Source organism: Amia ocellicauda, chromosome 2 (genome assembly GCF_036373705.1).
Source record: "Amia ocellicauda isolate fAmiCal2 chromosome 2, fAmiCal2.hap1, whole genome shotgun sequence".
NCBI lineage: Eukaryota > Metazoa > Chordata > Actinopteri > Amiiformes > Amiidae > Amia > Amia ocellicauda.
The window spans coordinates 55,130,733-55,146,404 of NC_089851.1; the positions used below are offsets into that span (position 1 = coordinate 55,130,733).

A 15,672-nucleotide genomic window follows, 5' to 3' on the forward strand; every position below is an offset into this window, starting at 1 on the left:
TATCTGAAATGAATAAGCTTTACAATTCAGAGCCACCTCAGCTGTTGGTCTGGCTGTGAAGACCAATGTATGATTTTAGGTTGCCAAAGAATGATGGACCAGTTTTCTTAAAATATACATTAAAACAAGAAGAGCACTGAAATTAAACCTTAGAAAATTGAATTAATCAGCCTCCATATTGACACTGGGCAGTTTAGTGCATGTATTAGTACTACTGCTGTTGCATAGTTCTTTTGAAATTATACTGAATTACCAAATCATGGCAACTTTTCTCTGTCTCCATCTACACTGACGTTAATTACCTTACTCATAGTCTGCACAGTTTAGCGTGCATTGGGGGCAAGCCAGGACAGTCCCACTGCAGGACACTGTGCCGGTCCAGAGAGGACAGGGTCAGGTTGCAGGGGTGGGCCACAGGGATGGACTGGGACTGAAAACAGGCCTTGGACTTTGACCGAGACCGGCACACCACAACCGGTCTGTGGATGCTTCACATCGCTGACGCAAACGTTCACACACCAGTACTATTTTCAGAGCACTACAGAACACACACACACACTCGGTAAACTGTTATAAGAGTTGAACAACATCCCATCTTTATCTGAAGCCTAGTATAAAACAGGGATGGTATAACAGCTAGAACACTCACTGAGCCACAGAACAGTGTCTGGCAGGCTTTCATGAAGGGCTGGCTGGCTTCACTCGGTCATAGCAGACAGCTCTACCACAGTTCACAGAGCTGATGGCACAACTACAGACAGCACAGTGGACCAGGAAACATAGACACCAGAAACTCAAGTTACAGAAAAAACTGCTCCTCCAATAAGGTAGGACATATTTCTCAGCAGCTCACACTTCTCTGCAGTTCACCATGTCATTATTCAGGGTCATTCAAATGTGCTTCTCAGAGGTGTCAGAATGAAGGCCTCTAGGTGTTCTTGCAAGAAAGCTTCTCTTAGAGGTAGAGAAACTTTGCTCACAAGCTACCTGGGTGTCTAAGAGGGAGAAACTTATATCCAATGCCAATGATAGGATATGCATCAGTCAGCAAGTTGTACGGTCTCAGCATCTGGTAACAACACAGTGGACACTCTTTGCAGGATGAGCAGCTTTTATTTAGAATTTCCACCTCATTTTCTTCTTCATCAGGTCCATCCTCCACTGTCCTGGTCATGTATTGCTCCAATCCTGAGGTTTTCAGTCTTTTCCACTTTTCAGCGAGGCTCCTCAGCTCACACTGCACATTGTTGATAGATGCTCTGCTGTCAATCATAAGCAATCATTTGCCGAGATCTTGAAGGGTTGTCTGGGCAGACCACTGGATAGGACTTGGGCAAAGTTTCTGGGGTCCTGAAGGGCTAGGTCAGCATATAGAGTTCCATAAATTAGAAATCGCCTGTGGATACTCTGACTGTATCCATGAGTTGATTGTGGACTTTATAGGCACTCTCTGCTTCTGTCAAAGCCTCATCTTGTGCCATGTCTCCAGGCTTGTTTTTCTGTGGCAAAGTTTTTCTCCTCCAGCTCTGCCTCCTCATCCTGTTCTTGTATCTTATGATTTGCACACTTAACAGATGTGTCAGTAGCTGCCTTAATGGTGTCAAAGTCTCTTGCAATGCCTTTCAGTTTTTCCAGTGCAGCCACAACCACAAAGACCTTCTTCAAAGCACTATCTTTAGCCCACCAGAATGTCTCTCCGATTGGAGAGAGGCGTCTGTGTCGCGTGTCCGGGCTGTGCTTCTCCCACACATTCCTTCATGAATCCTACCAAAGGATGAACACAGCAAGGTCGGTCAGGAGAGCAAACAGTGAACTACTTGCTATGACGATTTCAGTTGTTTCAGCCAAATCCAGATGAAGGATGTGTGCATAGCACCACACATGCACATGATTGGGGGACTTTGAGGACAACTGAGCAGAGATGCCTTTATATTTACCTTGTATATTGGAAGCTCCATCCATAGCATTACCAATGCACTTGCTCATGTCCAATTTTAGTTTTTCCACGACTACTACTGTCAGCAACTTGACAAAATACTGTGCAGTGGATGCCTCATACTTTACAACAGCCACAAGCCTCTCACATATGACATCTGTCACATACCTCACAATGACAGAGCACTGGTTGTCCTGAGTTGTGCCGATCTGGACAGAGAACATTCCAGCATCCTCAATTTCACTTGACGTGGTCTCCTGGATAATGCATTGAATTGTGCTAATGACTGTATTGACAGTATTTGTAGCATTTTTGTGCTTAAAGAACCTCTGACTCTTGCCCCAGACTGGTGTAGTTTCCTACTTTTCTCAATGCATTCAGCGAGATGTTGTTTCAAGCAGGCGTCATACTTTCCAAGTAGTATTATCATCTCTAAAAAAGTACCATGATCACCACTGGTGTCCTCTAAAGTATATGCAGCCTCTGACTGAATCCCCCTCTAACTAACAGCCCCTTCTTACCAATGACTTTCTACATCAATGACACGCTCCAGCACTATACGCCTCAGCACTGCTTCTACACATTGACAGCCCCTCTATTTGATCAAATTAATCAATTAGTAATTATTAATATTATTAACCTTTACTGGGCTGGAGAAAAGTAGCTTAGCACTAAAATTCAGTTGAAATTCCTAGTTGTTTTAACTACAGATTATAAATATAACAATAGTGGAAACAATAGCTTATAGTCAGGCTGAATCATGATGAATTTAATTAATAAAAGTGTATTACACATTCTCCACTTAAATAGTGCCATATAAGTAAATTACACATGCATTCATATTTTAGCTGAAGTTGCTCTGAATCCATAGCTACCAAGAACATTGCGGTTCATAACAAAAGCGTGTCATTTATAAACTGAAATGTAAAATTCTCTCAATTAAGTTCAATTTTGCTTTATTGGCATGCCAAAGCATTATACATAATACACAATATTTAAATACTACATAATACATATAAATGTATCGCCCCTCCCTTCACACAGCCCAAATATTAACAGAACAGGTCCCTTCCCACCTCCGCCTTTTCTTTTGATCATCTCAGACAAATATCAGTTACGCAGCTTAAAAAAAAAAACATCATATCACAAATTGTTTCCCTATGAATTCATACTTAGTAATAGATTTAGAATTGGGTGAATCTGCCCAAAATTGGGGCTTCACAATTAACAGTGTCAGGGGGTCTCTGAAGGAAAGCGGTGGGGCTACGGGCCAGTCCTGGGACCGCTTGCACAAAAGGTCTTAAATGCTTTTTGACATTTTACTTGGATCTTAGACTTAAATTTAAGCCAAATATAAATAGGCCTGTTGCACAAAAATAGTTTGGTCTTAAATTTAAGTAATTTGTTAAGCCTACCCTATACCAGGCATAAATGGGAAAAAGGTATGTCTTGCTATATAAACTGACATGAAAGCAACATGGCAGCACATATGCCAGTTCAATTTGAATTTTTAAGGGGCATCTATCTCATAGAGGAGAAATATTTAAGGACAAGTGTAGACAAATTGGTAGTTTGACCCTCTGTGTCAGCCATACCATGATTACGTTCTAACACACTGGCGTGTGCACGTCACAGAAATACATACCTAATGCCGTTATGCATGCTTGCACCTTGGTCTGGTGGTTAATAAAGGTTACCTACTGTTCTCCAATACAAGTGCCTCCACTCGAAAAAATAGCAGTTTTATTTCAGTTCCATATGCCATGTGTGAGAGAGGAAAAAATAAGCATTATTACTTGAAAGCCTTTATGGAAGCACGAGGCCCTGCTCCTTTCCCCGGCTAGATCTTAGAGGGTTTATTCCATTTCTCAAAGGTTTAATTCTGCATTCTGCCTAACAAGATGTTAGAAACACACCATCGACCCTTCAAAGCCAATAGATGAAGCGTGTGTCCACTCCCCACCGACTGACCAGAGAGATCTTGGTCTTCTGCCCCCACTGACCCTCCTCTTTCCAGACACCCCATGAATGTAGCATTGTGTGAAATTACCCCCCCGGGCAATTTCCCCATCACTCCCCCTAATTTGTCCTCAAGTTTGAAAACAATTCTGAAATTAAATCCCTTTCAAGACTGCCACGGAGGAGAAAATGGAAACCTCTGCATTTAAAAGCTATACCTGATTTGACTTGTGACTTTTTACAGGAAGAGAAACGACTTACTGGGAGGTGTGTGGCTGTACATCTGTACCAGGGCGGTTTCTCACTGGGCACAGAGCTGGCCAATTCACTTTGGACGAAACTTGATTAAATGACCTACAAGCAATAAGGATTATGGTCATACAAACTTGGCAGACAGTCATAAGGAAGTTTACAAACGAGAGGAGGCCATTCGACCCATCATGTTCATTTGGTGTCCATTAATAACTGAGTGATACAAGGATCCTATCCAGTCTGACTTTAAATGTTCCCAACTTTTCAGCTTCTACCACATCGCTGGGGAGTTTTTTCCAGATTGTGACAACTCTCTGTGTGAAGAAGTGTCTCCTGTTTTCCGTTTTGAATGCCTTGAAGCCCAATTTCCATTTGTGTCCCCGGTTGTGTGTGTCCCTGCAGATCTGGAAAAGCTCCTCTGCTTTGATGTGGTCAATGCCTTTCATGATTTTGAAGACTTGGACCAAGTCCCCATGTAGTCTCCTCTGTTCCAGGGTGAAAAGGTTCAGTTCCCTCAGTCTCTCAGTTGGACATTCCCTTCAGACCTGGAATAAGTCTGGTTGCTCTCCTCTGAACTGCCTCTAGAGCAGCAATATCTTTCTTGAAGTGTGGAGCCCAGAATTGTACACAGTATCCAGATGAGCTCTAACTAGTGCATTGTACAGTCTGAACATTACTGCCCTTGTTCTCAATTCTACACTTTTGACAATATATCCTACCAAGCTGTTTGCCTTTTTTATTGCTTCCCCGCATTGTTTGGATGGAGAAAGTGAGGAGTCCACTTTCAATCTACACACGTTTGACTACAAAACGTCAGTACAACGAAATCATGAGTGCTCCTACCATAGCAATACTATACAATCCCAGGCTCTCTCAGCGCTACACAAGCCCAGGTCCAGCGCAGTTTCAGGACATGAAGCGGCAGCAGCAGCTTTAGAGACCCATCAGACCCGCACACAGAGCCGCTGTTTCCAGCGCAGGGGCTGATGGGATTGCTCTGGTGAGCTGCGGTGCTGTGACATGACGTCACTAAATGCCCCTCGAGTGCCAGGCTAATGAATGTGCAGAACAAAACAACATGCCGAGTGAGCCGTCTGTGCACTTTCTTATGTGTCTGTAATGGGAAGAAATAACCACTGTAATCTGTCGCACTTTGTGTTCATTATTATTTGAGTCTATCGGTCCCTCAATACAGAGCCTCTGCATCAGCAGCACTGCGGACCGATGCCAGTGGCTGTTTATTGAAGCTGGGCTTTTATCGCAGTTTGTCAATATGTATTGATTATTACATATGGAGAAGCCAATCAGAAATCAAACTTTGGTGTTCAGTTTCATTGCATTCATATTATTCACTGCATATCATTCTGGTACCATAGTAATAAAGATACTCAGTCGAGGACACTTTATAAGATATTTTTTCTCTCCTCTATGTGGCGCTGCAGGTTAAACATTCTCAGTCTTGGAGTGGCGGCACCAGAGCAGCACTGGGCCCCCAAACAGTGTGGCTTGAAACCTAGATAGAGCCAATCATTTTAACCTTTTGACTTGTCCATTATAACTCCAATTAAATCATTAATATATAACTATTTTAATAATCATTATTGTAATTATCGCTTCACTGCACCGGCTCTTTTCATGTTGTATTACAGCTCGGGCAGTGCTCTGTTCACACAATCTCTCTCTCTCTCTCTCTCTCGTTGTGGGGGTGACTCACGAGAGGTTTATAGACTGTTTTATTCTTTGTTCATGTTTGATTTTAAATAGTTCTAATTGTTCCTTTGTTAGGTTATTGTGGTGGTCTTTTTTGGGCCATTATGGCCCAAAGCGGAGGGGATCCTGTAGACACGGGGTGAGGATCAATACAGAGGAGTATGTCTCTGTGCAGGAGTGTGTTCTTGCTGTGGGGAAGGTAGTTGGGTGTAAGCATGTGTGGCACTATGTGTGCTGAACTTAATGAAAAACATTGCACCCCCATAGTACAGGCCTTTAAATTGGGATAATACAATAGACTGCGTTGTTATAGCTTCCGACCAGCAGGTGGCGAGCGTTATGTCTTCTTTCACTGAAATGCGTCAGTAACGCAATAGTAAACAAGTCCAAAGAAGACGCAAGATAGAACTGCAGTCTGAATAAGTAAAATAATACCCTTTTTCTGTGTTTTACAGAAACAATAAATGTGTTGCACCGGGATGGACTCCGTTCTCTTAATTCTATAAATGCAACATAATATGGCGAGCCAGCCAGGAGAAGTAAATTAGAAGAAAGACTACTTCTCACTCAGAGACGATAACACCACGAGGAAGGGGACCTGCTTCTATATAATAGATTAAAAAAAAAGTCCCACTAGAAGAAACAAAAATAATAATAACAACCAAAAAAAAAAAAAAAAAAAAAAAAATGGAGCATTTGCAAGATGAAGTGAGTGAAATTCTACCACAGCTGGAGAAAACTAATCTTATTGAAATTTGTCGATACCTAAAGTGCCCAGAAAAAAGTGATGCAGTTTTCTTCACTAAAACCAGACGAGCTCTTATTAGGATGGCAGAGAAAGTTTTGGAGGAGATTGAGGACAAGCAGGAGGAGGAAGAGGTCTGCCAGTTTCTGAAACACCTCCTGGCATTCATCAAGGGGAGGAAGCAGGGTGTCATGGATGTAGGACCACCACCAGAAGAACTCACCCAGATGAAAGATTTACAGGACAAATACCTCCAATTACAGCAATCTTAAGAACAGGCTCACAAGACTTTAGCAGAAGAGATCAAAGCACTAGGAGATAAAATGAGAGCAAACGGCAACAGGGTGATGAAAGTGGAGGAAATATCAATGCCACTACCAGCCGCTGTGCCAGAAGTGACTCTTCGGAGGGAGTTCAGAATCTGTGGACAGATTGGAGCAGGAGGGCAGAAGGACAAGCTGTCCTATGCAAGCCTGGTCCACCAGATTGAAGCAGGACTCCGAAAGGGACATTCAGAAGTCGAGATCATTGAGGCAGTTATTCGTGCAGTCAGCCCTGGACTTCATCTCAGAGATATGTTGGAGATCAAGAGTGGACTTACTCTCTTGCACATTGAAAACCATACTCAAAGGACACTACAAGGAAGACAGCTCATCTGATTTATTCCACAAGCTGATGAATATATCCCAGGAGCCCAGAGAGTCAGCTCAGAACTTTATATTCAGAGCAATTGAGTTAAAAGAGAAGTTGCGGTGGAAGTCAACCGACAAAGAGACTGAAGATCAGTCTAACCAAACAGAGATACCTTTCATTGGCTGGATTGAGGTGAGATTTCAGTTGGACTGTGATCTAACTGTGACAGAGACACGTACAGTTCCAATTTTAGTATCAAGTGACTCAAATGTGGCTGAAGATCCAATTATTGGTTTCAATGTAATTGAAGAGATAGTAAACCGAGGGAAGGGGGCAACAAAAACAACAACTGATGTTATCCAGATGATGAGTGCAGCGTTTTCTGTACCAGTGAAGACCGCTGAATCCATGTTGAGGCTCATGCAGACCCAAGATGTAGGACATGATGCAGGCATTGCGAGAACAGGACGCAAGAGAGTAGTTCTGCCAGCAGACCAGATTACCCCTGTCCATGCCCGTGCACATGTAGGAGCGCTGTATAAAGACCAAGAGATGCTCTTTGTCCCATCTGAGCTGTGTCCACTTCCAGAAGGCCTCCTCATCAGTGAAGCATTGGTGGCTGTTCGGGAGGTGAGTCCTATCTATGTGCCTGTCCCCATTGCAAATACTACAAAGCATGACATCATACTAGACCAGCACATTATCCTGGGCCACCTACAAACAGTGAAAGCAGTGTATCCAGCAGCAGTGGTACCAGCAAATGATCAGGAACAACAGCAAGAACAAACATGCAACCACTCTGACAATTTGTTTAAGCCTGAAGAAGCAAAATTGAAGGAGCAGGCTGATGTCAGTAGCGGAAGCACTCAGAAGTGGGACCCTCCTGTGAATTTGGACCACTTAAGTGAGGCTCAACAACAAGCGGTTAGACAGATGTTGAGAGATGAGTGTAATGCTTTTGCCTTTGATGACAACAATATTGGTTGCATTCCATCCCTTAACATTCATATTACACTTAAGGACACCATACCTGTTCAGAAAACCTACATGTCAATTCCAAAGTCTCTCCACCAAGAAGTAAAAGAGTATATACAGGATCTGCTCAACCGGGGGTGATTGCCTGTTAAAGCCACCTGTCCTGGGATACCCGGACTTCACACAGCCATTTGTGTTACACTGTGATGCATCACAGGAAGGACTTGGAGCGGTGTTATAACAAAGGCAGTGAGGTAAGATGGTAGTAATTGCATATGGCTCAAGAACACTAACACTGCCAGAGAAAAACTACCATATGCACTCAGGAAAATTATAATTTGTAGCCTTAAAATGGTCTGTTTGTGAGCGATTTAGGGATTATCTGTACCATGCACCATCATTTGTGTTATACACAGACAATAACCCTCTCACCTATGTCCTCACAACAGCCAAATTAAATGCAACAGGCCACCGGTGGGTAGCACAGCTTGCGGATTTCAACTTTACCATCAAATACCGCCCTGGCAAGTCTAATGCTGATGCAGATGGCCTGTCCCGGATGCCATTGGACATAGACAGTTACATGAACCAGTGCACTGAGGAAATACAACAGGATATAATCAGCTCTTCATTGCTTGGAGTATTGGTAGAGCTGTAAAAACCATCGCAGGGGATAGGGACAGTCTTTATGAATGTGTTGGAACTGGTGCAAGACACACATTCCAGTACAATTGCTGGTCCTCTAACAACTGGACAGATCAGAAAGGCACAAGAGAGTGACCCCATCATTGGGAGAGTCTTGAAATACAAATCAAGGAGCCAGCATCCACCCATAGACAGGCAGAAAACTGAACATCCTGATGTCAATGTATTACTGAGACAGTGGACTAAGCTGTATGTGGACAAAGATGGAGTGTTATTCAGGAAAACATCTGGATGGGACCAACTAATCTTGCCCAAAGGATAGCACCCACTTGTGTTTGAGGAGTTACACCAGAAGATGGGACACCTTGGTTGCGAAAGAACACTAACTTTGATCAGGGACAGATTCTATTGGCCACGGATGCAGAATGATGTTGAACATTTTGTGACCAAAGTTTGCGAGTGCCTGAAAAAGAAAAAACCTAACAAGCCCACAAGAGCCCCATTATATACCATCACCACAACCTATCCATTTGAAATGGTGTCCATTGATTTCCTACATTTGGAGCCATGTAAACAGGGGTATGAATACATCCTGGTGGTTATGGACCATTATACGCGGTTCGCACAAGCGTATGCCACCAAAAACAAAGCTGCCAAGACTGTAGCAGAAAAGATTTTCAATGACTTTGCACTCAAATTTGGTTTTCCAAGTAAGATCCACCACGACATGTGGAAGGAATTTGAAAATCAAATGTTTGCAAGATTGCAAGAGCTCTCTGGGGTGCATAACTCTCACACAACACCATACCATCCCCAGGGAAACCCCAGGTTGAGAGATCCAACAGGACGCTATTAGCCATGTTGAGGACTAAGAGAAAAGGAGAAGGCAGACTGGAAAAGTTCCTTGGGTAAGGTCATTCATGCCTACAATTGTACACGCAGTGAGGCTACCGGATACTCACCATCCCCAAGACTCCCAATTGACCTCCTTTTCAATCTCAATGCTGAAGGAAAACAGAAAACCTATGAAGACTATGTTACAGACTCGCAAAAGAGAATGAAGGAAGCATACCACATTGCATCCAGAGCAGCCAACAGAGAAGCAGCCAGGGGAAAAGTATACTATGATAGAAGAGTCCATGGCAATGACTTACAGGCTGGTGGCCGAGTGCTCATACGCAACCTGACTGAAAGAGGGAGACCGGGGAAGATCCGGTCATACTGGGAAGATAAGGTTCACATAGTGGTACAGAGGAAATGCAAGGAAAGTCCTGTCTATGAGGTAAGACCAGAGAGTGGTGAAGGTAGAAGTCGTGTGATTCACAGGAATCTGTTGCTGCCATGTGATCACTTACCACTGGAAAAACCTGAAAAGACTTCATGCCAGATTAAAACAAAGAGAAATGGTTCTTTGCAAAACAACAAGAACAAAAAGAAAGTTATGAGAGAACCAGAGCCTCAATTGGACTCCGAGAGTGACTCAGGGGAAGACTATCAACTGACATACAGGTTGAGGCTACACAGAGACAGGCACCTCAAGACTGGGAACTCAGTCCTAAACCCTCAGACTCGAGCCTTCCAACCCCAAGCCACACAGCAGTCCCGTGAACACTTGCCGTCAGCTGATGAACATGGAAGTATGCTGCTTCATGAGGATCTGCAGTTGAACAGTTACAGTGAGTATGAGGATCAGGTTCACCATGTAAGTTCCGAAGCAGAACATTCATCTGCTGAAGAGAGCCAAAACTCAGCACAGCCACTCAGACTGTATCCACAGAGAGAGAGACGCCAACCAAGAATGTTGACTTATGGAACCTTAGGACAACCTTCTATTGTACAGAGAGACTTGACAGTGAAGGGCATGCAAACAACACATTTGTCTGGTGGTTACGGCTTTTGGAGGCCATGGAACACAATGGACATACAGCCTGTTTATTAGTGCGTTACATTGAATATTGTACATTGTTACTATGGACATTAGAATGTGTTTACCTGTAAATTATGGTAAATATGTGTTTATATTTCTTGATTAATACATGAGGACAGTATATCAATGTCTGCTGAAAGGGAAAAAGTATTATCAGACTAAGGTAAACTATGCCGTAAGATTGAGTGTGGTTACAGAAAAGAGTAATGGTAATAAGGGAAGAGAAAAAAACTGGTTAGAGTGAACAATTGTTCTAAAACCCTCAGGTGAAAAGTGACAATTACAGTAGCAAAATAAATATGGTTTAAGCTTAGAGTGCACAATGAGCTTTTCCATAGCCCTTGGTAGACCGTAAGGAGTGTCACTACCAAGCTAATGTCATAGTCCTGTGAATATATAGATTTCGTTTTTTTTAAGAAAACCTACTTCTAACTAGCCAGTTATAAAAAAAAAAAACGAGCAGACAAAATGTGTTAGCCTTCTGGAAGGGTAAATGTCAGGTGACATTAAAAAGTTTGAGGGGGAGAGTGTGGCACTATGTGTGCCTTAACTTAACTTAACGAAAAACATTGCACCCATAGTACAGGCCTTTAAATTGGGATAATACAATACACTGCGTTGTTATAGCTTCCGACCAGCAGGTGGCGAGCATTATGTCTTCTTTCACTGAAATGCGTCAGTAACGCAATAGTAAACAAGTCCAAAGAAGACGCAAGATAGAACTGCAGTCTGAATAAGTAAAATAATACCCTTTTTCTGTGTTTTACAGAGACAATAAATGTGTTGCACTGGGATGGACTCCGTTCTCTTCATTCTATAAATGCAACACATGTCAAGTCCGCGTCCCGTATGAATCGGCCAGTGGTTATATTTTTAGGTAGCGAAATGCTGGTGAATAGACTGGTGGAAGAAGGCGTTATTATGTGTGACATTTTTTTTCCCCGTTTTGCCACTTGCTTCACCTGTAAGTAGGATCACCATTTCTAACGTCCCTCGTTTTATGAGGAATGCGGTTCTGGAGCAGGAGTTGCTTCGATATGGTAAATTAATGTCCCCGATCAAGCGCCAAAACTTTTCGGAGGCAAGTATCATTGATATGCATGACCCGAACATGGTGATAAACACTGTGATGAAATGTAGTGTGGATGGCAGTGTTTATAATGTGTTTGTAACCTCTGAGAAATGTTTTGTTTGTTTTAAAGTGCGGCACATGAAGAGGATGTGTCCTGACAGGAATCATGAGGGCTTGGCAAGGGAGAATGTTGCTGCCATGGACGGCGGGGTTGAGGAGACTGAGCCCCAGGAACGGCAGGAGGGGGGCGGCCGCTCAGTTGAGTTTTTGTAAACCAGCCCTGTTCTGAGGGCAGCGCTACCCCAGGGGCAGAACAGGATGACGCGCCTGATTGGTTACTATGCCTTTAGAAGGCGGGTCGTAGATCACGCGTTTGATTGGGTTGTTTAATTGTTCTTGGATGCGGGACTTGGCTCTGAGGTGGATTTATTTTGAAGTAAAAAAACGCGAAAAGATTAGTGGAATTAGCAAATGTTACCCTACCAGGCTGTAATCTTAATCATGAAATGTAAGTACAATATATACCGTTTTATATATTTACATTTTGCATAGCATTACTGAGATTAACAAGAATAATTAATATGTACTGTATATGTATTGTATATACCCACTGGCACAGGCATGGCTGGAGTCCCATATGTTGCTCAGGCAGCATAAAAAGCAATCCAAAAAAACAAACCCATACTGCAAAAGGCAATCCAAATCCACAGAAATGCAGTACAAAAGCAGTTAAAGAACCCAAACAAAACTTGGGTAAAAAAGAACCCCAATTTGGAAGTGTTTTCCACAAAGAGAGCAGTGTGCTGAAACACACTGCCTCCTCTCACAAACTCGCCAAACCGGTATGGTCACTCCCGCAATCAAGCACAAGGTGCGTTCAGGACAGTGTGGCCACAAGCCGAGAGGCCTGGCTGCATGATGTCTCTTAAAGGCAGGCGGGTATTGATGCAACTTCCAGCAAAAAAAAAAAAATGGAGGGAAAAATATCAGTACAGGAAAGGGTGTTGAAAGTAGCCGGGTAGGTGTAGAATACTTCAATTATATCTCCTCCAGACAGAAAGAGAGTAATAAGAGCTATGATGAAGTTACCCAGGAGATGTAAAAAGCTTGCAGCACCTGGTATTTCCAGGAGGTCTCCCATCCAAGTACTGACCAGGTCCTGCCCTGTTTAGCTTCCGAGATCTGACGAGATCAGGTGCATTCAGGACGGTGTGGCCGCAAGCTGAGAGGCCTGGCCTCATTATGTCTCTTAAAGGCAGGCGGGCATTGATGCAACTTCCAGCAAAAAAAAAAAAAAAAAAAATGGAGGGAGAAATTTCAGTACAGGAAAGGGTGTTGAAAGTAGCCGGGTAGGTGTAGAACACTTCATTTATATCTCCTCCAGACAGAAAGAGTAATAAGAGCTATGATGAAGTTACCCAGGAGACATAAAAATCTTGCAGCACCTGGTATTTCAAGGAGGTCTCCCATCCAAGTACTGACCAGGTCCTGCCCTGTTGAGCTTCCGAGATCGGACGAGATCGGGCATGTTTTTTTTTTGTTTTTTTTTTCTTTTTTTTTTTGATCTCAGATTGTGCTGAACAACGGATCATTTTGTCGTTCACGTGCATAAAACAGCAAATTGTCATCATCGATCACAGGTAAATGTAAACCAAAAGCAATACTTAGAAAGTATAGAACAGACAGGAGTATCAAGAAAATCATACAGAAAGAATCAGATCATCACCCATCAGTTTTACGATTACATTATTATATAAAAATATCTCTTTGAAACGAGTCATGGCCCTCTCATCCCTCTTACAAAACGAATACACTGAATAGATATCCCGTTTCAGACTCAGTGTGAATAGGTGAACTACATCCAGTGTTTCACCACTAAACAGAGATCGATTTCGCCTCTTGTAAACTGCATGTCGAGCATGACTAAGAAGAAAGTTAATGAATTCCACATTGACTTTGGGGAATACCCCGTGTAACCCAAATAAGAAAAGAGAATCCCAGGACACCGAGTGAAGGTCTTGTTGAATCTCCACATCAGCAAACCCATAGAACCCCTCTAACAACTGGTGTAGATAAATCCCCAACCCCTTCAACTCTGCACACTGTACAAAAAAGTGCATAATGCCTTCCACCCGCTGCTGACACACTGAGCACAAACTAGTGTCTGCAAGATGCAACTTATGGAGAAGCCACTGTGAAAATATGCAGTTGTGCCGCAACCTAAAGTTGAGATCCTCACAGTCAGGGGAATTAAAAGCAATACGTAAGTTCCTCCATAAGTAGGAAACAGACATGGTCGGGCACCTCCTCTGCCAAAGCAATTCAGACTCTGGCCGGACAAAAACGGCACGCAAGAGGGACAGATAAAACAACTGTGTCACACAATCAAGAAAGGGGACAGGAAACTCCCTCCCCTGCAAAATAAATTGCGGGACAGACCTTGTGGGACAAAGGATAGTGTTACACCCCTCATTAATTACTCTTATCCAACTCTCAGGAAGAGCACGCTTAATGGTATCATACTCCACAGCCACGATTCTAAAAGGCACATCCTCATTCTTCTCCCAAACTGAGTCTGCAATGGCCTGAGTGGGCAAAAACCCCCCCAAACCACATACATGATATCCTGCACCCGAAGCACCCCCGCCTCCACAAAACACTGCCCATAAAGGGACTTGCCACCTGATTGAAGCAAAGGGTTAAGAAAGAGTGGCTGATTAAGAATCTGCTCCCTACTATCAGGACTAAAAGACAGAGATGGCAAGAATTCGGCCCATGATAGCAACACTTCCTGATAAAACTGGGGAATACCCCGCAGCATAGAAGGTCGAAGACACATACACAAAATACTCTCACCCATCCCCAACCCCCCCCATTTATTAAAATAGTGCAGCAGAAACCCTTTCCACACACTACAATTCCCCCGGTCTAAAAAACGCTTCAGTACTACAATGCAAAAGCTCTTCTTCTTTAATGGCAGGTCTGCAAGCATCAACCCCCCCCTACGAACTTCCCCAATCATGGTGTTATAGCCAATTTTCGCCGGCTTACCCTCCCACAAAAACCTGCCCACTAAGCTTTTCACCTGCATCTCAACCCACTGAGGAAGCTCCATCACATTCAGCAAAAACCAGAGCCGGGAGAGCAACAGGCTATTAATAACCAGAACTCGACCTTTTAAAGTTAAAACTCTGCAAGACCAGAGATTTAAAATCGCCACTAATTTCTGGATCCTGCCCCGCCAGTTCAACTCCACAACCACCTCCTCCTCCAACCCAATGTACACTCCCAAAATCTGTAGCGCATCCCCCACCACCTTAAAAGGAATAGAAAGAGTACACATTGCAACACTCGGATGAATGGCCAAAATTTCTGATTTGCCTACATTCACCTTTGCCCCTGAAGCTGAGCAGTACATATCAAACACTGCCATCACTGTGGGAACACAAGTCAAACTAGAGAGCGTGAGAGTTGTATCGTCTGCATGTTGATAAAGAAGAGACTGAGTTACGCAATCAGGGATAGCAATACCCACAATCTCCCTATTCTGCTGTAAGGCCAAACTCAAAGGCTCCACCACCAGAGAATAAAGCAAAGCAGATAAAGGGCAACCCTGTCTTACCGACCTCTCCACTGGAAAAAAGTCTGTCAGGTACCCGTTGCATTTAACCCGGCTATAAATACCTGTGTAAAAAATCCCAACCCAAGAAATAAAATGCTTACCAAACCCAAACCGCTGAAGCACCTCAAGAAGATAATCATGCTCTACCCTATCAAAAGCCTTCTCTTGATCGATCTTCAAGATATAGCCCTCCTGC

The 15,672-nt window shown here is 43.3% G+C and overlaps 1 non-coding gene across 1 annotated transcript; it reads right to left on the reverse strand.

The window, feature by feature from the left end:
- Positions 1-12,958: 12,958 nt before the first annotated feature.
- On the reverse strand, positions 12,959-13,077 carry LOC136713385 (5S ribosomal RNA). Its single transcript, XR_010804941.1, has one exon. It is a non-coding gene; the product is annotated as a 5S ribosomal RNA (ribosomal RNA).
- Positions 13,078-15,672: the final 2,595 nt, after the last annotated feature.